Source organism: Loxodonta africana, chromosome 20, assembly GCF_030014295.1.
Source record: "Loxodonta africana isolate mLoxAfr1 chromosome 20, mLoxAfr1.hap2, whole genome shotgun sequence".
NCBI classification, from domain to species: domain Eukaryota; kingdom Metazoa; phylum Chordata; class Mammalia; order Proboscidea; family Elephantidae; genus Loxodonta; species Loxodonta africana.
In genome coordinates, this window is record NC_087361.1 from 66087624 (window position 1) to 66114163 (window position 26540).

The window sequence follows — 26540 nt, forward strand, 5'->3', positions numbered from 1 at the left end:
AGGAACAGCAAATGTCAGAGCAGAGGGAGGCTGGCCCAGCCGTTCCTGGAGCCGCTGCAGCACTCCTTCCCCATTCTGGTGCAAGGACAGAGAGGAGGGGGCTGCGGCCCCACATCCTCTCCCACCCACAGCCCCTGTGGGAAGGGCAGCCGGGCTGCCTCAGGCAGCTGGACAGAGGCTGCGTGGGGCCAGGGTGGTGATGCTGCCATGGCCCCTCCCCGCTGCCCAGTGTGGGAAGAAGAATTCAGAGCCAGGCAAGTCTCTGTGTGTGTCTCTGGCATGGAAGGAGCAGGTAGAGACAGCGCCAGGGCAGCTAGGGCCTGGTGTTGGTTGCTTTGGTATTGGCTGCGAGAGGGCTGGACCTCCAGCCCTTTGGGTTTGGTTCCACCCCTGGCCTGTCCCTGGCACTTGACAACTGTGTCTGTGTGCTTATTGGTGCCACCATGTTATATAACGCTTATATAATCTCCCAGGGCGAGTGCTGTGTCTCTGCTCTCAGGTCACGCAGGCACTGTGTCCGTGTGGGAGGCAGGATCTGTGGAAGCTTGTGGGTAGACTGACTCCCCCCACTGCCAGCCAGTGCCAGCCTGGCTCCTTCTCCTGATCTTGGGCATAGACGGGGGCTGGAAGAAGAGGGACCCATGCCACTGTGTGGGGCTAAGAGAGAGGGTTTGGTTTGGCTGGGAGTCTTCTGTTCTTGTCCTTCTAATTTCCCTCACTCAGTGGACTGGTAGAGGGGATGCCTTTCTTGGGCTTTGAGCTTAGTGCGGCCTGGCATGGCAGGTGAGTGTGGTGAGATGACCTCCAGGATGTTGCAGTGGAAGAATGCATGGTACTTGGGGATGGATAAAGAGAGGGAGAAATGAGCTCTGCCTTTGAGGTGTTGAGGAAGCGTAGCTAGGAGGGTGGCAGTGACGTTTTAAGAAATTCAGAGCGGGGCTAAGGAATGGTCAGGAAAGGGCGTACGGAGAAGTGGATCAGACAGCAAAGATAAACATGGTGTTATTTTACTGTACTCTCCACTGGGCTGTCCCTGGTTACCAGGGAAACAGAAGCAGTGATGAAAATCATGCCTTTCGTTCAGTGGAAAAATCTGGCTCCTCCTCCCGCCTCTTCCTTCTTTAATTGCCTGCGACCTGTGGGGACAGTGATGCCCCCAGGGATCAGAGATCCCCTTCTTGCCCCCCCCGTCCCAAATATTTTATTATCTTTACCTTCCGGCATCCCTTACCTGCCCACAGAGCTTGGCAAAAGACAGTTGCGTAGGAGTTGGAGTAGATGGGGGGAAGGGCATGGACGTCATCCCAGGGCAGGGTGAGCGGAGCGTGGGCAGAGATGTGGATGCAGAATGACTGGCACACGAGGGGGTCAGGCATGGATCAGCTAGATAGAGCTGAGAGCTTGTTTCTGGGGTGCTAGGAGCAGGGGGTGGGAAGAGTAAGATAACGGAGGGCCTGTGGAGCCTGGCAGTCTGGGCTCCAGGTAGTAGGGAACAGGAAGGCCTTGCAGTTTCTTATGTAGTCCTGTTTCCATGAGGAAAGCTTGGACTCATGCATTCCGCCTTTATCGTATGCCTGCTATGTTAGGTGAGGTTTTGGGAACTGGGGAGATGGCGATAAGTAGCACTGGGCCTCGACCTTGAAAAGCTTACCGTGGATGGAGAAGGATGAGTGTGTGGAGGAAGATGAGTCTGGCATTGCTAGCAGCCTGGAATCTGAGGCCCCATGCAGGCGACTGGCACTGTTCCAGATTCAAGGTAATGGACCAGGGTGGAGCCTGTGGGAATGGAGAGGAAGAGGTAGCTGAGAGAGCCACTTTGGCCTGGGGACAGGGCATGGAGAAGAGAAGGTGCCGAGATCTTGAGCCTTAATGATTGACGGAAATAGAAATCAGGGTTCAGACTTGTTTCGGGGAGTCACGATTTATTTTTAGACATGCTGCCTTCAAAGCGATGGCGTGGCATCCAAATAGAAATGTTTACGAGCAGGCAAATAAAGTGAGCTGTGGAAGTCAGCCGTGGGAAGAGATTTGGGGGAAATGATATTATGATGCCATCAGAGTGCGAGGTTATTGAGAAGGCTTGTAGAGAGAGAGAGGCCCCCAAGGCTTTGGCGTGTGTGCCTAGAATTGGATTAGGCTGTATCCCTCGTATGTTTGTCATCCCAGGGCCTATCCAGACTTCTGGACCTGTTTGTGCCAGTATCCACTCAAATCTTCTATTAGTTCACATCTGTTTTTGAAGTTTGGTTTCTGTTCAGGTTTTCTTCTCCCTAGTAATAAAGTACAGGTACTGCTGGAAAGACAGATACATAACATACTTACCTCCCCAAACTCTGTCCTTGACCTTTGGCGTACCATTCACTCAGCCCTAGGATGTGCTGTGGAGATGGGCACAGATCCCTGGCCTCCACCAGCAGTGCTGCTCTGCTTCCTGTTCACTCATCGCTCTGTTGGAGTAAGAGCCCTGGACAGAGAGACAGGAGGCCTTTGCCAGCTACATGATCTTCGGCAAGTCACTTTCTCTTCCAGGCCTTAGTGGCTAGTATAAGGGATCTAGTTTCTTCTGGCTCTAAAATGTCTGGATTTGATGTCTAGAGGCTTTTCCACCCTAGCCCAAGTGCACGGCTTTTGAACAAGCAGCCCAGATTTCTTTGGTGCCTTGTGGGAGGCAGAGGGAGTAGCAGGGTGGAGGCCTCCAGGTTGTCAGCCTCCTCAGCACCGTATGGTATGCTGGCCCTGTTCCCCTTGGGAGCATGGAAATGCTGGAAGAGTAGGTTTCCCTGTCGACCAGGGATAAACAAACTGTGGCCCGTGGGTCAGATACCTTTTTCTGTAAATAAAGTTTTATTGGAATACAGGCATGCCCATTTCTTTGTGTGTTGGCTGTGGCTGCTTCCATGCTGCAGTGCTGGAGTTGAATAGTTGCAGCAGAGCTCGTATGACCCGCAAGTCTAAAATATTTATTATTTTACTCTTTAAAAAAAAGTTTGCCAACTCCTGCCATACCTGTTGTAGTCGATTTTGACTCATAGTGACTCTATAGGACAGAGAGTCAAACTGCTCCGTACAGTTTCCAAGAAGTGGCTGGTGGATTTGAACAGCTGACGTTTTGGTTAGCAGCCAGGTTCTTAACCACTATGCCACCAGGGCACCACTTCTACCATAAAAGCAAAAACCCATTGCTGTCGAGTCGATACCAACTCAGAGCAATGCTATAGGACAGAGTAGAACTGCCCCACAGAGTTTCCAGGGAGCGCCTGGTGGATTCAAACTGCTGACCTTTTGGTTGGCAGACGTAGCCGTCTATGCCACCAGGGTTTCCACTTCTGCCATAAAACCTGCCATAGACCACCATAAAAATGGCTCTCCATTGGGGATGCTTACTATGGCTGTTTCAGATTTCTCCGGTTCTTGAAGATTCTGTAGTGTGCTCTCCTTGGCAGTCCTGTGAGAGGGTGATCTGGCAGTTGAGATGGTAGATTATTGAAGTTAGCTCAAAGATACGGGGTCCCTGTATCAAAGACAAGGATCCCTTTGTATTTTTAGTCCCTTCCTGGAGCCTGGAGGGTACTTCCCCCCACCCACCCCTTTGAGCCAGGAGGCCTGAGTTCCTTAGCAGGGCTGGATTGTGACTGGGTTTGACGAGCTGCCCTCCCTGTCATTCTCATTTCCCAGGCTGGGCAGAGGAGATTGGACCGAGCCATATCCCATCTCTGGTAAGGAGAAGGGAAGACTTGTCAGCTCTGCTAAGGCCTGCAGTGTATTTCCCCGATAGCTATGCTCTCTTGCTTCCGGTCTCACTGTCCGTTTTGGAGCCACTGCCCTAGGGATGGTCTGCAGAGAGAGCTGCAGCACAGCCTGGTTTGTGTGTTCCAGCCGGGCACTCGCTACCCTGCCGCACAAGCCCCTGGGGCCGGTGTGTGCTGGTCCTTGGCATCAGAATTGGTACTCAGTGTTTTGAAGTTAAGGAGTCACTGGGTAGTACAAATGGTGAACACACTCGTCTGCTAACTGGAAGGTTGGCCGTTCAAATTCACCCAGAGGCACCTTGGAAGAAGGGCTGCTGATCTGTTTCTGAAAGGTCAGCCATTGAAAACCCTATGGAGCACAGTTCTATTCTGACACACATGGGGTCGCCATGGGTTGAAATCTACGTGACGGCAACTGGCTCTATTATTTTTATTTCTTAAATTCTCTCAGCTGGCCTTTACTGAATTTTCTCATGTCCCGATTTCCACCTTTTTGACCTGGTCCTCTGTTCTTCACTGTGCTGGTGAAATTCCTGGCCAGGATCAGAGCTAATTTAGAGCTTCAGCTGCTACAAAACAGCCACACAGCAGTTGGGTCGGTTCTTCTCAGGGCTAGCATAGGAAGTGAGACATGTCTGTGGCGGGAGGAAACCACGTGCTTGCAGCTGGAAGGGAGGAGGCTGGCAGTGGGAGGAGGGAGCAGACAACCCAGAATAGCAAAGAAGACAGAACCTAAGCACACCCAGAGCTGCTCTGAGCTGGTAATGGTAAGCCTGGCTGCAGGAGCATTACTTCACACCTCCCCTTACAAGAATTTCCCTGGAGGCTGGGTCCCTGACTCTCTTCTCTCCTTATCAAAAACCCTGTCTAGATTGCTTTTCCTGTGTAGCGTTGAGGATGACCCCATACTTCATGGGCTTAAATTAATGCTGGGTCAAGTGCACTGACTTGGAGGCATTCCTTTCATTGACCAGGTGTTTATTAAGGTCCGTGATGCATAGGGCACTGTTTGAGGTTCTGGAGAGACGAGGTAACCAGAAGCGATTCGGAGGCTCCTCTGGAAGGTCTGTGGGCTGCTGAGTCAGTTCTAATAACGATCTACACTAGATCACAGGCTTCAGGAGAGCATGTCTGTTTCTCTTGCTGAAACCCCAACGTGGGGTACAGCGCTTGGCACACAGTAGGCATGCGGGTATGGGGTAGGCTGCCCCATCCTTATTTGGTCAGTTCTGGAAGTGTGCAGGAGGGGTCTGAGCTCACGCTGGCAATTGTGAGAATGTGGGGGAGGGTAGACGGACCTGAACATGCTGGTGATGTGACCGCTGTTCAGGAGGAAAGGATAGGAACAGGTGAAGCCAGGTGGAGATGAGAAGCCACTGGCAGTTGGACCATGAGAAAGGAGGGGCATGACAAGATGCCTAGGCAGCCGACGCTGGGTAAAGCAGAGGCTGGGATAGGACGTGGGGGAAGGGAGACAGTGGAGGGAGAGTAAAAACCAGGTGAGAGGAAACAGGGAGGTGTTTCCAGGCCCAGGAGGGAAGCAGAGATGAAGCAGGCGAGTGAGGTCAAAATGGTGGCAGTAATGACAGGATGGGACCTTGAGCTCTGTTCTGTAGGTCTCCTCTGAAGTGACTGTGTCCAGGTATGACCAGAAATACCACTGGGCTAATTTCTTGTGGTGGGGCAGATGCAAGGACATTAACTGCGGCTTGAGATTATGGTTACTCTTCTTTTTTTAATTTTATTATGGAAATTTTTCAATGTATATGGAGGTAGAGAGAGTTAGTATAATAAACCAACATGTTTCTGTCACCAAGTTTCAATGCATAACAACACACGGCCCCTCTGACTTCATCTGTACCCTGTCTTAGTCATCTAGTGCTGCTGCAACAGAAATACCGTAAGTGGGTGGCTTTAACAAAGAGAAGTTTATTCTCTCATAGTTTAGGAGGCTAGAAGTCCAAATTCAGGGCACCAGCTCCAGAAGGCTTTCTTTCTCTGTTGGTCTGGGAGAAGGTCCTTGTCAGTCTTCCCTTTATCTAGGAGCTTTTCAGTGCAGGGACCCTGGGTCCAAAGGACATGCTTTGCTCCCAGTGCTGCTTTCTTGGTGGTATGAGGTCCCGCTGTCCCTCTGCTTTTTTCTCTCTTTTATATCTCAAAAAAGATTGTTTTAAGACACAACCTGAACTTGTAGGTTGAGTCCTGCCTTATTAACATACCTGTAGCTAATCCCACCTCATTAAATCCTATAGATAGGATTTACAACACATAGGAAAATCACATGAGATGACAGAATGGTGGACAATCACACAATACTGGGAATCATGGGCTAGCCAAGTTGACACGTTTTTGGGGGACACAATTCAATCCATAACAACCCTCACCTGCTTTTTTTCTGCCCCCTTCTTGAATGAAGTATTTTAAAGGAAATCCCAGATACTGTGTCCTTTCGTCTATAAGTATTATCTTAAATAGTAACTTGCAAAAACATAACCCCGTAGCTCCAGTAGCGTTATCAAACTCCCAGGGTGGTGTAACCAGTTAAGCACTTGGCTGCTAACCAAAAGGGTGGAGGTTTGAGTCTACCCAGAGGTCCTTGGAAGAAGGGCCTGGCAGTTTGCTTCCAAAAAATCAGCCGTTGAAAGCCCTATGGAGCACAGTTCTCTCTGACACATGTGGGATTGCCATGAGTTGGAATTGACTTGAGGGCAACTGGAATTGGAATAGTATTATCACATCTTGAAAAACAATCAAAATATCAGCCATCCAGTTAGTGTTTAAATATCCCTGATTGTCTCAAAAAAAAAAAAAAAATGACCATAATTTTTATTAAAAGAGGCTTTGAGGTTTATCATCAACTAAATGAAATGTGTGAATCTTGTCTGGAGGCTGATTCAAAACAACCACCATTAGTGGTTCCTATCCCTTCCTCCTGAACAGCAGTCACATCATCAGCATTTAGTTGATGATAAATCTCAAAGCCTGTTTTAATAAAGATTATGGTCATTTTTAAACGAATTTATGTTTTGTAGTTCTGCCTTTTAGGTTCACTTAGCTGCCTGTCACCCCCAGTCAGCTGCCAGCAACAGTTTTCTTGAGTTTGTTGAACCAGATTGTGATTTTGAGCATTCTTAATCACCCCTTTTGTCTTCACAGGGGATGTAACTAGTCAGTTATTTCTTCTTCTGATAACTATACCTTGAGAACTTGCTGTGTCTCAGGCACTGTACCGGGCACTGGGAATACACCTCTAAAAAGGCAGTAGGGCCCTGTCCTCATGGAGCTTATGGTCTAACCACCTGAGAGCTGTTTGTGGGTCTCCTCACTGCATTTTTTCCCCAGATGTTCATCGCAACTGACCTGTATGTGGCTGTCACTTCTGTGTTGGTAGATCTGTGGTATTCTGGTGATGTGGTTGTTAGGTACCATAGAATCAGTTCCGACTCATAGCAACCCTATTTACAACAGAATGAAATGCTGCCCGATCCTGTGACGTCCTCACAATCCTTATGTTTGAGCTCATTGTAACAGCCATTGTATTAGTCCATATGATTCAGAGTCTGCCTCTTTTTCACTGACCCTATACGATGATGTCCTTCCCCAGGGACTGGTCCTTTATCATAATATGTCCAAAGTACATGAGATGAGGTCTTGCTATCCTTGGGCTTGGTGTTTGAGTTCTTACGCTGTTGTGTCATGTGGCTGATGAGAGGTGCCCCTAGAACTGTTCAAGAAGCCAGGTGTGATTTCTGTGGTAGGTCCCTGTTTCGTAACCATGAGATCTGCATAGTCTTTCGATGGCGCCGTGATTGACTTGTGTGTATTCGTTTAACACTCTTGGGCTTGAGTCTTTGTAGCTGTGAAAGTTAAAATGGAGACCTTGCTTAACAGACGAACTGGAGAGAGGCCAAAGGAAAATATCTGAGAGGTGCTCTGAACTGTTAAAAAGGGCTGGACAGATGCTAGGCTTTTATTTTTCCTGGATCCTTTATTGTATACCCAAAACCCATTGCTGTCAAGTCGATTCTGACTCATAGTGACCTTTATTGTATAAGGTGACGTAAATATACCATGGTTTTTGTTCCCCATCACTGAAGGCTACTTAGTTTGGAATTTGATGATATATTTTATTTTCTTCCAGTTTAGTGGCCTTCAATTATGTTGATCATGTACCCCTGTTGGTTAAAACTTTTGAGCAACTCCCATGTAAGAGAGAGAGGGAGAGAGTGAGAGAGAATTTATAATTTATATATAGTCCTTGGAAACTCTATGGGGCAGTTCTACTCTGTCCTATAGGGTCACTATGAGTCGGAATCGACAGCACTGGGTTGGGTTATATAGTATTGCAGTACTAAGGAATTATACGTATTATAAAATACAAAATTAAAAAAAAAATACATGGAATATGTTGTATTCTACTACCCCTGGGCAGCACAAACTATTTGCACTTGGCTACCAGCCTAAAGGTTGGTGCTTTGAACCCACCCAGTGGCACTGCAGAAGAAAGGCCTGGCTTGGCAATCTGCTTTTATAAAGATTACAGCCAAGGAAACCCTACGGAGCTCAGTTCTACTCTGTAACATGTGTGGTTGCCATGAGTCAGAATCGACTCTGCGGCAAGGTTTTTTTTTTTTCACTTAGCCTCCTGCATGGACTGTTGATGGCCCTGTCTGGTGGCAGCCCTACTTTGCGCTAGATTTCAACTCCTCTCACATATGCAGGGACATCAGTCCAGCAGTTCCCCTCCCTTTTTCTTGCATCACCAGTTTTTTCCTCTCTATTGGGTTATTTCTGTCAGCACACTATTTTTCTCGTCTTAAAAAACCTCCTTTGATCCCACCTCTTCCAGCTACTGCCCCACTTGTCTGCCCCTCAGTTGGGTTTCCTGTCCTTGCTATCTTCGGTTTCTCTCTTGAATTGGTCTAGTTGGACTTTGCCTCCACCACGCGAGGTGAGACTGACAAGGTCAATGTGACCTCCACACTAGTAATCTAGTGGTCACTTCATAGTCTTCATCTTCTTAGCTCTGCAGCAGCATTTGGCACAGCTGGTCACACCCTTTCCTTGAAGCTCTTTCCTCTCTTGGCTTGCAGGACGTACGCTTCTGCTTGTCTTTCTCGTTGGCTGTTCTTCCCAGGCCTCATCTCTGACCTCTAAACACGAGAAGGCCCTGGGTTGTCTCTTCTCTGTCTTTTCTGGTTTAAGGCTGTGAGACAGGCATTTGTGATCTTCTGCTGTCTCATGGCTTTAAACACCATCTTTATGAATGTTGTTGGGATTTGCTTCAAAGTAATCCTGAGGGGTCAGGTGGCGGGTGAAATCAACAAGATTGGCCATGGGTTAATAATTGTTGAAGCTGGGTGACAGGTACCTGGGGGTTCATTACACTGTTTTCTGTAGTTTTATGTATGTTTGAAATTTTCCATGATGAAAGTTAGAAAGAAAAAAACTGTTAATGATCCCCAATTATTTGTCCCTAGCCCAGCCTCTTTCCCAGTCTGCAGGTCTGTGTGTCCTTCTACTTAGCATTTCAAGTCGGCTATTACTAGACATTGCATACCTCATATGCCCCGGACTGAGCTCCTGACTTGGCCACCCAAACATGTTCTTCCTGCACTCCTCGCCACCTCAGTTACAGAAATGCCACCCCTCCAGTTGTTCACCCAAAAGAACTGTGGTCGTACTTCTCTCTCTGTTTCTCTCTCATATCCTGCATCCAGCCCATCAGCAAATCTTGCTGACTCTCCTGCAAAGTATTTCCAGGAGTTGGCCAATCAGAACTCCGTCCGTTGCTCCCACCCTGGTCCAAGCCACTGTTATCTCTCGCCTGCTTCTCCTTTGCCCCTTAACGGCCTGTGCTCCTGACAGCAGCGAGAGGGATCCTGTGAAACGTAAGTCACACCGTGCCCTCCTGGCACAGAATCCTGCTGTGCCTTCTCTTCTCACTCAGTATGGCCAGTCCTTTGAATACACCGGTCCTGCACCCACAGATTCAACCAACCGTGGATCGAAAATATTTGCGGAAAAAAGAAAGTACAGACTTATTTTTCTCGTCACTGTTCCCTAAACCATACAGTATAGCAGCTATTTACGCAGCATTTATGTTGTATTAGGTATTCGAAGTCATTTAGAGGTGATTTAAAGTATGCAGGAGGATGTGCCTAGATTATATGCAAATACTTCACCATTTTGTAGAAGGGACTTGAGCATCCATGGATTTTGGTATCTGCGGAGTCCTGGAACCAATCTCCCATGCATATGGAAGGATGACTGTATAAGCCATAGTCCTTATGGTGGTCTACAAGATCCTGTAGTTCCTATCACTGCTGTCCAGTAGAAATATATTGTGAGTTACACATGAGGGCTACATATGTCATTTAAAATTTTCCGGGTAGCCACATTAAAAAAGGAAAATGAAGCAGGTAAAATTCATTTTAATATTTTATTAAACTCAGCCTACTGAAAATACTGTCATTTCTGAGGCATGTTGCATTGTCTCTGGTACTAAGTCACACTCGCATAGCTCGGTTGCCGCGGCAGCATTTTGTGTGCTCAGTAGCTGCATGTGGCGAGTGGCTGCCGCGTTGGCAGTGTAGGTCTACATGAGAGGGCCCCGCTCAACTTCTCTTTCTTTACCTTTTGCTACTCTTCCCTTCTTTCACTTTGCCCCAGCCACATTGGCCTCCTTGATGTTCTTCAGATAAACTAGGTATTTCCTGTTTCAGGACCTTTGCACCTTCTGTTCCCTCACCTTTGCACCTTCTGTTCCCTCCATTTGGAATGTTTTTCCTCAGATAGCCTCAGGCTGACTCTCACTTCCTTTGGGTCTGTGCTCAGACGCTAAACCTTCGCGTTGGGGCTCCCCTTCACCTGACATTCTCCAGCATTCATTCCTTGGGTCCCTTCTCTGCTCTGTGTTTTCTCCATGGCACTGTCATCATTTAGCATACTCTGTATTTCTGTTGCTTAGTCTGTATTTCTCTTTCTCCCCATTGGAATGTGAGCACTGTGAGAGCAGGAAATTTTTTTTTTTATTTTTTAATATCTTATTGTGCTTTTGGTGAAAGTTTACATGGCAAATTGGGTTCCCATTTAACAATTTTTATACGAATTGTCATTATTTCCTAATCCATACAGTATAATAGCTATTTTCATATTCACAGTGTGACATCATTTTCATTATTTCCGTTCTGTTTGTTCCACTTCCAGTACTGTAGTTTCTCTGCCCACCTAACCTTCTCATCTTTATTTTAGAGTCATTATTGACCATGTGGTCTCATATAAATAATTTTTTACAGAAGTACAGTACTCATTGACGATATTCTTTATTTTAGGAGCCAATCTGTTGTTTAGCTAAAAGGTTATCTTGGGATAGTTTCAGTTCAAGGTTTAAAGAGTATCTTAGGGTGATAGTCTCAGGGAGTCCTTTAGTCTCAACTAGTCCAGTAAGTCTAGGCTCTTTAAGAATTCGAAGTTCTGTGCCATATTTTTCTCCCATTCTGTCAGGATCCATATATCGTGGCCCAGGTCAGAACAGTCGGTAGTGGTAGCCAGGCACCATCTAGTTCTTCTGATCTCAGGGTAGGTGAGGCCATGGTTTGTGCAGACTGTTTGTCCCGTAGACTGTTTTCTTCTCTGAGTCTCCGGTGTCCTTCTTTCTCCGCTCTGAACAAATAGAGACCAGTAGTTGTATCTTAGATGGCCAGTCAGTCACAAGGAGAGCAGGGATCTTTGTCAGTTTTGTTGCCTGCTGTATTTCCAGAGCACGGAATAGTGCCTGGCACGTACAGATACATGTTTGTTGAAGAATTAAGTGGAATGAATTATTAAGAATACTTTCTGAGTAAAAGAACGGTGCAATTGAATATGCTTTATTGTTTCAGAATATACTGGTGTTGTATTTTGCGATACGGGAGTTTTAAGGTCTGGTTGGAGTCGGGGTGTTCTGGAGAGACCGCCCGTGAGTAGATTCTCCTGGCAGAAGTGCATCCTTCGTTGTGCTTACTCAGTCGCGATGCTTGTGTTTCAGTCACAGCCGCCAGTTTCTGCAAAGGTTGTTCAGATCCAGCTAGTACATTTCTGTCTTTCCCGGTACCAGGCGGTTGTTACTGCAAACTCACTGGAAGGTTTTGTTTGTTTTTATAGCTTTCATAAATGGGTTCAAGACCCTAAAACACATCATTTTGGGAGATTTTAAGACAAGTTTGGATATTCTGCTTCAAGTGCGCGCACAAATATGAGATTTCAGAGGTGTCGTCCTTACACGTTGAATTTGGCAGCTTCATCACATACTAGTGGAAATGATTTCCAAATGCCTGTTTGAAAAATATCTCTTTTAGAAGGTAATGACTTTCTTACCCAATTTTAAAATTTCCCCTTTACCTGGAAGGGACAGATTGTGAATATTTATTTACCTGTTTGTTTACAAATATCCGTTAAGTAGCATTCTACTGACAGGCATTACAGAAAAAACCAGTTGCTGTTGAATGAACTGTGACTCATGGCCACCCCACGTGTGTCAGAGTAGGACTGTGTTCCAAAGGGGTTTTAATAACTGATTTTTCAGAAATAGATTGCTGGACCTTTCTTCCGAGGTGCCTCTAGGTAGACTCGAACCTCTAACCTTTTGGTTAGCAGCCGAGTGTGTAACCCATTTGCACCACCCAGGGACTGCACTCAGTAGAGAAGAGATCTGTAAATCCTGGGACCCTTGTTTCCTGGTAAAATAAAAAAAAAAATGTATAATTCTTCTTTAAGTTGTGCAATTCTTTCAAGTACTTTGCCATGAGATAGCTAGTGACAGTGTGGTCAGATGATTTTCAGGTCTCACCATTTCATTACAGAAGACTCATTCATTGTATCGAAGATGGTATCTCTAAATGTACTGCTAGACTGTAACAAAGTACACAGACAACTGGGATGCCGCTGTCCATCCCTCTGCATTTTGGATCTCTTACTCAGACACAGAGATGCTTCTTGTACCTTAAATGACTGTGACTACTCAACACACAGATGGAAGGAGCACACCAGTGTCAGTTCATATACTAAATAATAAAGCAAACAGAACCAATTGCCACTGAGTCTACTCTGACTCATGGTGACCCCATGCATGTCAGAGTAGAACTGTGCTCCACAGGGTTTTCAAAGGCTGACTCTTTTTTTTGAAAGTAGATTGCCAGGCTTTTCTTTTGAAGTGCTTCTGGGTGGCCCATTTGTGCCACCCAGGGACTCCATATGAAATAATAGTGAAGTTTAACTTGTTATTTTTAAAGAAAAAGTAAATATAATTAGAAATTCTGACGTTTCTCCTTCATTCCAATGAACCTTCTTGTGCATGCCACACCAGAGACCATTGCTCTAATTGCTTCTCCTATATTGACCTCACTTCCTAACTAGGCTTTAATCTACTTGAGGGCAAAGTTAGGTTTTTCTGTTGCTCATAGTGCCTAGCATAGTGCTGGCTTTCATAAATACTTGCTGACTGAACAGTGAATGGATCCATTCTCTGTGACCCCAGTACTGTGTTGTCGTTGTGGAGTGCTATTGAGTCAATCCCAACTCGCAGAGAACCTATATTACAGAGAAGAACTGCCTCATAGGGTTTCCTAGGCTGTAATGTTTATTGGGAGCAGATCGTCAGGTCTTTTCTACCTTGGAGCCACTGGGTGGGTTCAAACCACTGACCTTTTGGTCAGCAGCTGAGTGCTTGACCACTGTGCCACCAGAGTGCCTTCCTAATACTGTAAGAGTCTATTTATTGGACAGGAAAGTCTGGTAGCCAGATTTCTTTGGTGGCCACTAGGTCCCATTCTGTTAACAGTGTTGAAAGCTTTTATGACATTAGGGAAAATAGCATTGCAGTCTTGGTGTTGTTTGCCTCGTTCTGGATCTGACAGGTACAAAGATGGCAGCTACTCCACTGCCATGTTGTGATTTAGGAAGTAGGTGGTTGTGCTCAGATGCTGCTCTGGAAATGAGCTGGCAGGAACTGCAGAGCGGCAGAGAGAGCTGGAAGTGGAGGCCGGGGTAGCTAGGATCGCCAGCTTCTGTCTTAAAGAGAGAAGCAATATGTCTCTAAGCCATGGCGGCATGTCTTGTCATTCCATTCCCCGTATGCTGAAAATGCTTGTGCAAATGTGCACGCTTTGTGCTTCTCTAACACCTTGACAGTCGGGAGGTATGTCAGCTGGGTATGTACACTTGGAGCTGTTTTTCCAGTCGCCGTGACCAGAAGCACCATTTAAGAGATGAGTGCCTGGAAGGAGACCTGCAGGTTGTGCAGCGAACAGAGGCCTGTGTGCTTTTTGCTGCCGCAGAGACCATTCCTGCTGGACTCTGTCGCTGAGCAAGGCTTGTCCCTGTTGTGTTACTCTTTGCTCCTTAGACCGCTAGCTAACAGTCAGCATCGATTCCTTCATGCTCTTTTGTATAGGCCCTCCTGTGTGAAAGGCACTCTGTCTGTTTCCCTTTTTGCGGTGGGGGTGGGAGAGGAAGGAGTATGCCAGGGTGAACGAGACGTGGTCTCTGTCCTCAGGGAATTGTTGGATTAATGAGGGAAACAGACACACACCTAAAACAGAAGACAAAGCATGCAAAGGACGTGCATGAAGTGTAATGACTTGTTCTGTTAGCCAGAAGGGGTGGGGACCTGGGGGATGTCTCGTGGAATGTGAAGAAAAAGAAGATCTGGTCTGGCTTGAGTGTGGCTGTGTCCTCCGAGCCTATCACAGTGTCTGGCGTACGTATATCGGGCTCAGTAACAACCTGTGTGTTAATGAGTGTATGGTGAAGGATGAGTAGGACCTTTTCTGAAAGTGTACATGCAAAGGCAAGGACAGTGGAGGAAATGCCTTGTTTGGAGAAGGTGGTCAGTGTGCTCCGAGGGGTGTAAGTGACAGAGACTGTTGTGTTGGGAAGTTAGGGCAGCCTTGGGAGGGCCTTGACCAGCTTTCCAAGGAATTTGGATTCAGTGGTTCTTAACCTCTTTTGTGCTAGTTCTCATTAGGACTTGCATGGAAACCACAGCCTGTTGCTCCAGGTGGGAAAAAATCACGGGCAGCACACGTGCTTTTGCATACAGCATCAGGGGATTCACAGCTTCCAAGGTAGAAAACCCTGCTGTAGGCTGTGAGGGAGTCCCTGGGTGGTACAGATGGTCAACACACTCAGCTGCTAACTGAATGGTTGGAGGTTCGAGTCCACCCAGAAGTAGAAAAAAGGCCTGGAAGAACAGCTTCAGAAGAAAGGCCTGGCAATCTACTTTTGAAAAATCAGCCATTGAAAACCCGGTGGAGCACAGTTCCACCTGGACACATGTGAGGACGCCATGAGTCAGAGTCGACTTGACCGCAGCTGTAGAGTCATCCGTCAAGTGCTCGTTGTTGTTGTTAGTTGTCCTCTAGTCGATTCCGACTTAGGGCGAGCCCCACCCCCAGAATCTCTGAGAATTGACTCCCAGGAGCACAGGCTTTCTGGGTAGGGCGGGCGTGGATGAGAGCAGGCCCGGTAGTGGCCCATTCAGCTCGGGAGTCTCTGTGCTGCCGTAAATGGAGAGACAAAAGCTTTACCTGGGAACAAAATACAAAGAAGAAAAAACCTGTAAAAAAGTACTAATTCACAATATGGAATGCCTATGCTAACTTTTATTCGTAACATGGTTTCCAGCTCAGGTACCCAGCTCAACAGTAATTACAGTGAGGCTGTATGTTGCATTTCTGGGCACAGCAACTGGGGAAGGGAGCCAGTTTCATATCACATGGTATATGGTTTGGAGAATCCTTAGCTGTCCTGATCCATCAGGCAGGCCTGCCTGGAGAAGGAGGTGGCAAGATTTTCACCGGCTGCTTGGAAAAGCAGAAAGATTGGGCTGAGAGTGGTTTAAATTTGGATCATTTTTGTTCCTGTTGCTATAAAAATTCTTATGAAAAGTGTCTGTGCATCTTCAGAAAAAAAAACCCTTTTCTTGTCCCCTAGGAGTTTATAGTGTGTCAGCTATACCAGTAGGCCATTTGGAAAACAACAGTGTGGGCAGTAGGGTGTTGCCATTTCTGCCTTTGTGTGTCACAGGTAAGTCTACTCTGGAGGGGATGAGGTTGAGGAGTGGTGAGTGACGGCTGGGCTCAAAGCTGGGCAGCATCAGAAGACAGTGGTGGAGGTGGGAGGGGAGAGCTCCGCAGGGACTTGGCTTGGGGACTCTTGGGGACAGCCATTGCTTGATGCAGCTCCCAGGGAAATGACTTGGCCGTTGATGCTCAGACTTTCCTCACCTCTGCTGACGTTCCCCACTCGTGTGCTTAGTGGGAGTTTGTTTTGCAGAAAGATTAGTTTGTGAAGGAGTTTTAAAAGTGCTGTCATGGAGAAAAGCTCCTCTCCCTTTTTAGACTGCTGGTCCAGATGCCTTAATGGGCGGTGAAATCAATTTCATAGGTTGAGACCAGCATTTTTTAAAAAAAGGATTATAATAAAAAATAATGGATTGCATGGTACGTAGTAAGGATGAGTATGATTGCATGGAGCTTTGTTTCAGTTACATAACTAATTTACTGTTGCTGGGTGCTGTCAAATCGATCCTGACTCATAGCAACCCCGTGTGACGGTAGAACTGCCTGACAGGGTTTTCTGTAATCTTTATAGAAGCAGATCACCAGGCCTTTCTTCTGTGGAGTGGCTGGTGGGTTTAAACTGCCAACCTTTTGGTTAGCAGCCAAACGCTTAACCAGTGGGCCACCAGGGCTTTATAGAACCTTACAGACAGATGTGCATATACACAGGTGCCCATACGTGTGTGTGCTGAGTCACCATGTACAGCTTCTTGCTATGTGTCAGGGTCTACAACATTTGAGTAACCTCGTCTCAGAAGAGTTTTTTTGCTCTTAGAATAGACAGTGGGTTCCGGCCACTTCCCCAGACCATCTCCATGGAGACATATGTGGTGAGAGGCCTCTTTTTTTAAACTTAAGAGCAGCCAGAGTCAGGCCCTTCCAGCATGATCCTGGGGCCATCTGCAACTGCTTATCCACGCCCTGCCCCTCCTCTGGTGCCTGGTGTCTCCCGCTGCAGAGGAGCTGGGGAGAGAGGCCAGGAAAACCCCAGCCAGGGTCAGAGCAGAGGTCCCTTTGGTATGGGCCGTCTTCGCCTCCCTAGTCACCCAGGGTGTGATTCCCTACGTGCAGCTTCTCTTTTCTCCTGTGGTTCCTGGCTTCGTTAGCTATTTCCTTGTCGTTGCTTTTTTGTTCTTATTTTGTTTCAGCAGCAGATCTCCTCCATCCCTGCATGTCAAGGGCAGCACAGGGAGAGGAAGCCATCCCAACTTGTGACTCTCCCATGTTGTCTCTTTGTCAGGTTCTCACCATCTGTGGGCAGATTCCTGGTGAATTGGAATGGGCTGGCTGCCCCTCGCTGACTCCATTAGATCCACGGTTCCCCTGGCTTCATCTCTGCCCCAAAGGAGGGGAGCCTTTCTTGGGTCACAGTTGCCTCACCTTCCATCAACTGTGCAGGCTGGCCTGCCGAGCGCTGACCCACTTGTCGTACCTCAAATAGAGGTTTAAATTAGGACCTTTAATCTGTAAGAGGCTTATAGCCTGTTGGTGGCCAGCTGCCCTGGACTCCCATGTGGGCAGAGCTGGGCTTTGCTTGGCTGTGTTGGGTTTAAGGAATCAAGGGGGTCAGTGGCTTTGGAGCAGGAGCGACCAGAGGAGCAGACTCACTTGTAAGGCTTGGGGATGGCAGGGATCCTGGGGACATGGAATTGTTTGCTCGGCATTCCTTTTGCTGTGGGTGCTAGTACAGATAGCACCTCGGAATGGGTGGATGGGGTCTCTCTCTGGTGATGGAATGGACTGGTGGTATGTCCTTGTATGGCTGGCACGGGGAGTCCAGAATTCCCTGGGCCTTGGGTGCTAGCTCTGCTTCCCCTGGGCACTGAGCCTAGTTCCTTTCTGCTGTGCAGTTAGCTCTGCTGGCTCAACATGTGTTTTCATTCCACACATGTTTATTAATTAAGGGCTGTATTCCCAACACGGTGCTAGGTGCAGTAGGGACACACAGAACCATGAGGATCAGGCCCTCCCTGAAGTTGCTCGTGGACTGTTTGAAGAGACAAGACTAGTGCATATCGAAGCATTCACCCATCCCATGGACAGATCATAATTTGGCTGGTTGCAGGTCAGTGTAGCAAATGATAAAGTTCCAAAGTCAAGGGCGTGGGGGTAAGTGTGATTGGAGACCTGAGAAGGGAGTCAGCCCTTGAGTGGTCAGACCTGGGGCCTGAATGGTGAAAGAATTTAGGAAGATAAGGAGAAGGAGGTCATCGAAGGTAGGAGGAATGATGAGGACCGAGACAGGGAGGGTGGTCCTCTTCCGAAGTCAGAACCCTGGGGAGCCTCTCCTCCCCTTCCCACCTCCCCTTCCTTTTCTCAAGACAGTCCCAGTTTCAGTCCTAGAGACTCTTCCTCCGGCAGCATGAATCTGGTTCTTGGATTTCCTTTTTCTCCTCCTCGTTATCATTACAACAGCAACAGCAATGATTCTTTGACTGAGTGCTTGCTAAGGACCTATTGTATGTACTTTACGCGGATTGTCTCATTCAGTCTTCACCGGAACCCCAGATAGGTGTTAGAGATTGTTGTGTGCCGTGTAGAGTTGATGACACTGAGGCACACCAGCTAATAACTTGCCCACGGTCACATAGCGATGGAGTCTTTGGGCCAGGAAGCCGCCTCTCGCCCCAAGTCTCAAGGCAGAACTTCATGCAGACAGAAGCCCATCTTCTTAATTCAAACTTATCTGAACATTAGAATCACCTGGGGATCTTTTAAAAGCTCCATAGTCCAGGCCACACACTCCAGGCCAATTAAGTCAGCCTCTGGGGGTGAGACACAGGCACCGGTAGTTTTTGAAACTTCCCAGGTGATCACAACATCAGACAAGTTTGGGAAGTACTACCTTTTATTTTTCTATAATTTATTTTATTTTTTGTTGTTGAAAATATACACAGCGGAAAGTACACCAGTTCAGCAGTTTCTACGTGTGCGGTTCACTACATTGATTATATTCTTGAAGTTGTGCAGCCATTCTCACCTTCCTCTTCTGAGTCGTTCCTCCTCCATTAACGTGAACTCATGGCCCCTAAGCTTCCTGTCTGATCTTTTCAGTTGCTGTTGTCAATTTGATCCCATATAGATAGTTCTTCAAAAGAGCACGGTGCTCAAGGCAGACATTTTTTTACATTTTTTTAAATTGTGCTTCAGGTGAAAGTTTACAGCTCAAGTTAATTTCTCATACAAAAATTTGTACACGTATTGTTTTGTGACATTAGTTGCAATCACCACAATGTGACGGCACACTCCCACTTTCCACCCCGGGTTGCCCTGTGTCCGTTCAGCCAGTTTCTGTCCCTTCCTGCCTTCTCATCCTGCCTCTGGAGAGGAGCCGCCCATTTGGTCTTGTGTACCTGATTGAACTAAGAAGCCACTCCTCACAAGTATTATTATTCTTTTTACAGTTCTGTCTAATCTTTGTCTGAAGAGTGGGCTTCGGGAATGGTTTCAGTTCTGGGTTAACAGAGCATCCAGGGGCCATAGTTTCGGGGGTTCCTCCAGTCTCTGTCAGACCATTATGTCTGGTCTTTTCATGTGAATTTGAGTCCTGCAGCAAACTCTTCTCCTGCTCTGTCCGGGACTCTCTGTTGTGTTCCCTATCAGGGCAGTCATTGGTGGTAGCTGGGCACTGTCTAGTTCTTCTGGTCTCAGGCTAGTGTAGTCTCTGGTTTATATGGTCCTTCAGTGTCTTGGGTTAATATTTCCCTTCTGTCTTTGGTGTTCTTCATTCTCCTTTGGATAAAGTGGGATGGGACAAATTCATGCATCTTAGCCGCTCTCAAGCTTTTAAGACCCCATATGTGGGGCAGACGTTTTTTACTAGCTAAGCTAAACTTTAATTTGGTTAAAGGTTTAAAGATTATCTCAGGGCAATAGTTTCAGGGATTCCTCCAGCCTCAGTAGCTCCAAAATGTCTGTAGTCCATGAGATTTTGAAATTCTGGGCTACCACTACGTTAACCTCTCTGTTTTAGTGATCCTGAATACCTGATTGAAGGCAGTTTTATCTAAGATTATCCAAAGCATTGCCGAGGGGTCTTCCTCCAGGCCTGTCCTCAGGGTGTCTTTCTGTACCATCTACCACCCTATATAGTGTAACTCCAGCCCCTTTTCTGAGGGAGCAGGACCCCTCCTGCCCTCAAATCTGTGACTCCCAAAGAGTGAAGTTTGGATGAGGTGGGCAGAGGGAGGGGTGTTCCCCCTGGGGCCTGTGCCCCTTTTCACTCTGAGTGCTGCCTTGGGGGCAAAGACTACTTTCAGAACCCTGGAGACACCTGACAATGGTTTCCCGTCTCCTGCTTGCCTGGGCCCCTGACTTCAGTGGGATGGGATAGGGTCACACGAGGGCAGATCTCTTCTTGACAAGTCCTGCTCGTCTCTGTCTGTCCCCAGGTGAACTTGAAATGGACACGAAGAGCAGAGTCGTTTGGGTGGCTTGGAACAGCACTAAATTTAGCAAAACTGTAGCTGCTGAGGGGCCAGCCTGTAGTGAGCCAAGCCAGCCCCAAGTGGACTAGATTTATGGTCAGTGACGCAGTTACCGTTGCCTCTACTGGAGCAAGTCTGTGGCTACACAGGCTCTTTCCGTTTCTAAGGCCCAGAAGCTTGTCAGCCCGTCCTGGAGGACCTGGGCATCTATGACCACCTCCCTGGTCCTGCCCCTTTAGACTTGGCTTAACCCCACTGCTGATGCTGACCTGGGCTTTGGGTCTCCCATCCCCCACTCATGTTACTGTGGAATTCTCACTTCAGTACTTTACCTTGGCCTACAAATTCTTTCATTGCTTTTGGTGGTGTTGCCAACCTTGACTCAAAAGGCCTGGAAGACAAGACCTGAGCTTTGATAGATTTTTCTCTTAGGGTATTTGGCATCCTCAGGACGCCTTTGGGTCAGAGCTGATGAATGGAGGAAGGGGAAGAGCTGGGATGGCCCCTTGAACGAGGTTTTGAGGTACTTTCCATCTTCCCAGAAATCTGTATGCCCAACGCCTGAGGTAAGTTGTGATGGGGTGGCTGTGGGTGGGCTGTGAGACTCTGACGGCCAAGGATTTCTCTTTGCTCGCTCAGTCTTCTGATGTGGGTTGTATCTGGGAGTTGATAGGTTTTGTGGAATTGAGAGTAGTGGGTCTGCTGGTAAGAACACCTTCCCCTTATGGGCCTCTTCCCACTTCTCAGATTTGATACGCTGGTTTGCTCTAGGAGAGCCCCTTTTTCCTTAATGCCCAAGGAGATAATGACCAGGCTGAATTTTCTCAGCTCTTTCCAATATAGATGGTAACACTGATTATGCAGGGCTGGGATCTTTGTGACATGGTTTATTGGTATAAGGCAGTCTCTCCCACCCAGCCCCCCAGGGTGTATGGGGCAATGCCTGGAGACATTTTTGGTTGTCACAGCTGGGGAGGAGAGGGATGCAACTGCCATCTATTGAGTAGAGGCCAGGAATGCTGCTGAATATCCTGCAGTGCACAGGACGGCCACCTACAACAAAGCATGCATGCCAAAGTGTCAAATAGTGCTAGGTTGAGAAACCCTGGTGTAATCCACTACTGTTGCATCAAATCTGACTCATGGTGACCCCTTGTGTTACAGAGTAGAGCATAGGGTTTCCTTGGTTGTAATCTTCACATGTCACCTTGAAAGCTAAGGTGCGCCTGACCCAAGCCATAGTGTTTTCAGTCGCCTCATATGCATGTGAAAGCTGGACAATGAATAAAGAAGACCAAAGAAAAATTGATGCTTTTGAATTGCGGTGTTGGCAAAGAATATTGACTATACCATGAACTGCCAAAAGAATGAACAGATCTGTCTTGGAAGAAGTACAACCAGAATGCTTCTTAGAAGCAAGGATGGCGAGACTGTGTCTCACATACTTTGGACATAGTATCAGGAGGGATCAGTCGCTGGAGAAGCACATCACACGTGGTAAAGTAAAGGGTCAGCAGAAAAGAGGAAGACCCTCGACGAGATGGACTGACCCAGTGGCTGCAACAACGGGCTCAAGCATGACAATAATTGTGAGATGGCACAGGACCGGGCAGTGTTTCGTTCTGTTTTACGTAGGGTCACTATGAGTTGGAACTGACTCGATGGCACCTAACAACAACAGATCTTTACAGAAGCAGATCTCCAAGCCTTCTGCAGCACCACTGGGTGGGTTCAAATTGCCAACCTTTTTTTTTTGATTGTGTTTCAGGTGAAAGTTTATAGCGCAAAACAGTTTTTCATTCAAAAACTTTATACACAAATTGTTTTGTGACGTTAGTTGCTGTCCCCACAATGTGTCAGCACCCTCCCTCTTTCCATTTCCACCCTGGGTTTTCTGCATCCATTTTTCCAGTTTTCCTGCCTTCTCATCTTTGCTTTTGGGCTGGTGTTGCCCATTTGGTCTTACATACTTGATTGAACTAAGAAGCACATTCCTCACGTGTTGTTTGTCTTAAAGGCCTGTGTCTAATCTTTGGCTGAAAGGTAGACTTCTAGAGTGGCTTCAGTTCTGAATTAGCAGGGCGTCCAAGGCATAGCCTCGAGGGTTCCTCTAGTCTCTGTCAGACCAGTAAGTCTCGTCTTTTTTTGTGAATTTAAATTTTGTTCTATATTTTTCTGCTGCTCTGTCCAGGACCCTCTGTTGTGATCCCAGTCAGAGAAGGTGGCATTGGTACCTGGGCATCATCCGGTTCTTCAGGGCTCAGACTGATGGAGGCTATGGATCATGTGGTCTGTAAGTCCTTTGGACTAATGTATTCCTCTTGTCTTTGATTTTCTTCATCCTCCTTTGCTCCTGATGGAATGGGACCAATAGAGGTATCTTACACAGAATGTTTGCAAGCTTTTAAGACTCCAGAAGATCCTCGAACAAAGTAGGATGTAGAACATTTTCTTTATGAACTATGTTATGCCAGTTGACCTAGATGTCCCCCGAGACCGCGGTCCTCAGTCCTCAGCCCCAGTAACTGGGTCCCTCAAGGTGTTTGGATGTGTCTAAGAAGCTTCTATGACTTTACCTTGTTCAGGTTGTGCTGACCTCCCTATATTGTGTGTTGTCTTTCCCTTCACCAAAGTTAACACTTGTCTACTATATAGTTAGTAATTTCCCCTCCCCACCCTTTCCGTTGCTTGTAACCATCAAAAAATTGTTTTTTTCTATGTGTATACCTTTTCTTGGGTTTTTATAATAGTGGTGTCATGGATTGAATTGTGTCCCCCCAAAATATGTGTCAACTTGGCCAGGCCAAGACTCCCAGTATTGTGTGATTGTCCTCCATTTTGTGATCTGATGTATTTATCCTGTGTGTTGTAAATCCTAAGCTCTATGATGTTAACGGAAGCCTTGGTGGCTCAGTGGTTAAGAGCTTAGCTGCTAACCAAAAGATCAGCCGCTCAAATCCACCAGCCATTCCTTGGAAACCTTAGGAGGCAGTTCTACCCTGTCTTACAGGGTTGCTGTGAGTCGGAATCACTCAATGGCAGCAGGTTTGGTTTTTTGGTTTTGGTTTATGATGTTAATGAGGCAGGATTAGAGGCAGTTGTGTTAATGAGGTAGGATGCAATCTAGAGAATTAGTTTGTATCTTGAGTCAGTCTCCTTTGAGATGTAAAAGACAAGGGAGCAGAGAGGAGAGGGACCTCCTGCCACCAAGAAAGAAGAGCTGGGAGCAGAGTGCGTTCTTGCATCTGGGGTCCCTGTGCTGAGGAGCTCCTAGACCAGTGGAATATTGATGACAAGGACCTTCTCTTAGAGCTGACAGAGAGGGAAAGCCTTCCCTAGAGCTGGCACCCTGAATTTGGACTTCTAGCCTCCTAGACTGTGAGAGAATAAATTTGTTTGGTAAAACTATCCACATGTGATATTTCTGTTACAGCAACACTGGATAACTGAGACAAGTGGCCTCATATAACATTTGTCCTTTTGTAATTGGCTTATTTCACTCAGCATAGTGCCTTCCAGATTCATCCGATTCATCCGTGTCGTGAGATGTTTTGGGGATTCATCAATGTTCCTTATTGTTGCATAGTATTCCATTGTGTGTAATTACCATAATTTGTTTATCCATTCATCTGTTGATGGGTACTTAGGTTGTTTCCACCTTTTTGCTATTGTGAACAGTGCTGCAGTGAACATGGGTGTACATATGTCTATTCATGTGACAGCTCTTATTTCTCTAGGATGTATTCCTGGGAGTAGGATTGCTGGAGAGTATGGTATTTCTATTTTTAGCTTTTTAAGGAGGCCATATATATATAGTTTGCTATAGTGGTTGTACCATTTTGGATTCCCACCAGCAGGGCATAAGAGTTCCAGTCTCCCCGCAACCTCTCCACCATTTGTTATTTTCTGTTTTTTTGATTAGTGCCAGTAATGTAGGATTGAGATGGTATCTCTTTGTAGTTTTGATTCACATTTCTCTAATGGCTAGTGATTGCGAACATTTCCTCATGTTTCTGTTAGCTGCCTTAATGTCTTCTTTGGTAAAGCGTCTGTTCATATCCTTTGCCCATTTTTTAATTGGATCGTCTTTTCGTTGTGGAGGTGTTCGAGTATTTTATAGATTTTAGAGATTAGACCCTTGTCGGATATGTCGTAGGCAAAAATTTTTTCCCAGTCTGTAGGTTTTCCTTTTACTCTTGGTGATGGCCAACCTTCTGGTTAGTAGTTGAGCACAAACCATCTGCATGACACACGGATCTCCTCACCCTGGTATAGGGGAACATTTTATAGAAATGGCTTTAAGTTGTCCTTTCGTTCATTTGAAACCAGGATCTGTCAGCTGTTGTCTTCTCCCTTTGTGCCCTGCTCCCCTTCTCCTCAGCATTTACAGTGAACCCTGTTAGTGACATACTCGTGTCTTAACATGGTTATATTCTGGAAGTTTTTTCCAGGGAGTTGTTTAAGCCTCACAGGGTATGTTTCCCACTAAATACCACTCTGAGCAGATATGTATTCCAAGCAGGCCTTATAGGTGGGTTTGTGTTGCTAGTGCAGGTAAATAAGCTATGAACTTGACATATTAGGTGCTGATAACCTTTGAAATGAACTTCAAGGGTGACAGGGAAGCCATTCCAGGCAAACATCACGTGAGAATGTTAGGAGTCTAGCCTGGAACTGTTTTTCTTTCTCTCTTGCCGCCACTGAGGTGTTTGCTCTGCCCTGCAGAACTGACTTCTGCTTGCTACGGTTCTCTAAAAGGTAGTAAACACACTCATTGCACTGGAGGGCATGATGTTGCCTCCCTGATAAAAGTTCCAAAACTGTTGCCTCATCCCTCAGCCACCTAGTGCATCTCCTGTCTGCCAACAGGATTCTCCGGCAGTTGGCAAGGCTGATTGAAGACCAGAAAAAGGAAATGAGAAGTCTTCCAGAGTAAGGACCTTAGGTTGCACTAGATAATGAGGGGGTGTTCACTGTGTGTGGATTCTAGAATACGGTTGGTGACTGTTTTAATTTCAGGAAAACTTTAAAGGACTCTTGAGTTGTGATGTGAGCAGAACTTTATGATACGGGCAGAGAAGAGGTGATGGGAGTGGTGGGGAAAGAAGTTGGCAGCCCAACGCCCTGGGAACTAAGGGGAGTTGCTGTCCCGGGATGCGTTTGACATCCTTGCCCCGGTTCACATCCCCACGTTATTCCCATCTCTGGTACACTCGCTGCGTTTCTATGTCTGCTGGGGAGGGGGACAAGTATGTGTTGTGGTGAGCCCATATCAAACAGTTCGGAAAGTAGTTCTCAACTAAAACAACAACAAAAACCAAACTTGCTGCTGTCAAGTCAATTCCGACTCTTGGCGACCCATAGGACAGAATAGAACTGCCCCGTAGAGTTCCCAAGGAGTAGCTGGTCGATTCAGACTGCCGACCTCTTTGATCAGCAGCCGAGCTCTTAACCACTGTGGCTTAGGGGAGTAAATGACATTTTACAAATGACTTTAGGATTACCCTTTTTTTTTTGAGTTTCCTGTCTGCCTGTTGTCGGATGCCATTGAGTTGATTTCAACTCACAGCAACCCCATGTTACAGAGTAGACCTACCCATAGGATTTTCTAGGCTGTAATGGAAACCCTGGTGGCGTAGCGGTTAAGTGCTACAGATGCTAACCAAAGGGTCAGCAGTTTGAATCCGCCAGGCGCTCCTTGGAAGCTCTGTGGGGCAGTTCTACTCTGTCCTAAAGGGTCGCTATGAGTCAGAATCGACTCGACGGCACTGGGTTTTTTTTGGTTTAATCTTTACAGGAACAGATGGCCAGGTCTTTTTCCTGTGGAGCTGCTGGGTGGGTTTGAACTGCCAGCCTTTTGGTTAGTAGCTGAGTGCTGAACTGCTGTGCTACGAGGGCTCTTTCCTATCCCCTGGGGAGATCTCTGGGGAAGGGATTAAACAGCAGGTCCTTGATGCTCTTGGAGTGTCGGCTCACTGCTTCTCTTATTCTCATGTAAAGGACTGAGATGATGATTGTGGGCTCAGGGATCCAGGTTCTAGGTTACTGCTATTTTAGCTGGCCACCAGGCTTTCGAACCACAAGCCTCAAAAGTCCTGTTCACTGATGATCAGTGTTTGAATGGATTTAACAGACCAGCATGTGTCTATTTAGAAAGTCACACCTGGTAGAGAAAGAACTTCCTGGTAAGCCTGGCTTGCTCATCCCTGCCACAGGTCAGAGCGTGCCCAAGGGCATGTTGTCTTATTCCATTGTCAGCTGGA

General features: G+C 46.9%; 1 long non-coding RNA gene across 4 annotated transcripts in view; it reads left to right on the forward strand.

Moving 5' to 3' along the window:
* The window catches only part of LOC111750712 (uncharacterized), a 30761-nt gene that overhangs the window by 1138 nt on the left and 3083 nt on the right, over positions 1 to 26540 (forward strand). For 2 of the 4 annotated variants that reach the window (XR_010318736.1, XR_010318737.1), the window contains one exon: positions 1 to 26540. This exon is cut by the window's right edge and continues 3083 nt beyond it. This is a non-coding gene — a long non-coding RNA (uncharacterized LOC111750712). The other 2 variants (XR_010318738.1, XR_010318739.1) reach the window with 2 other exon arrangements.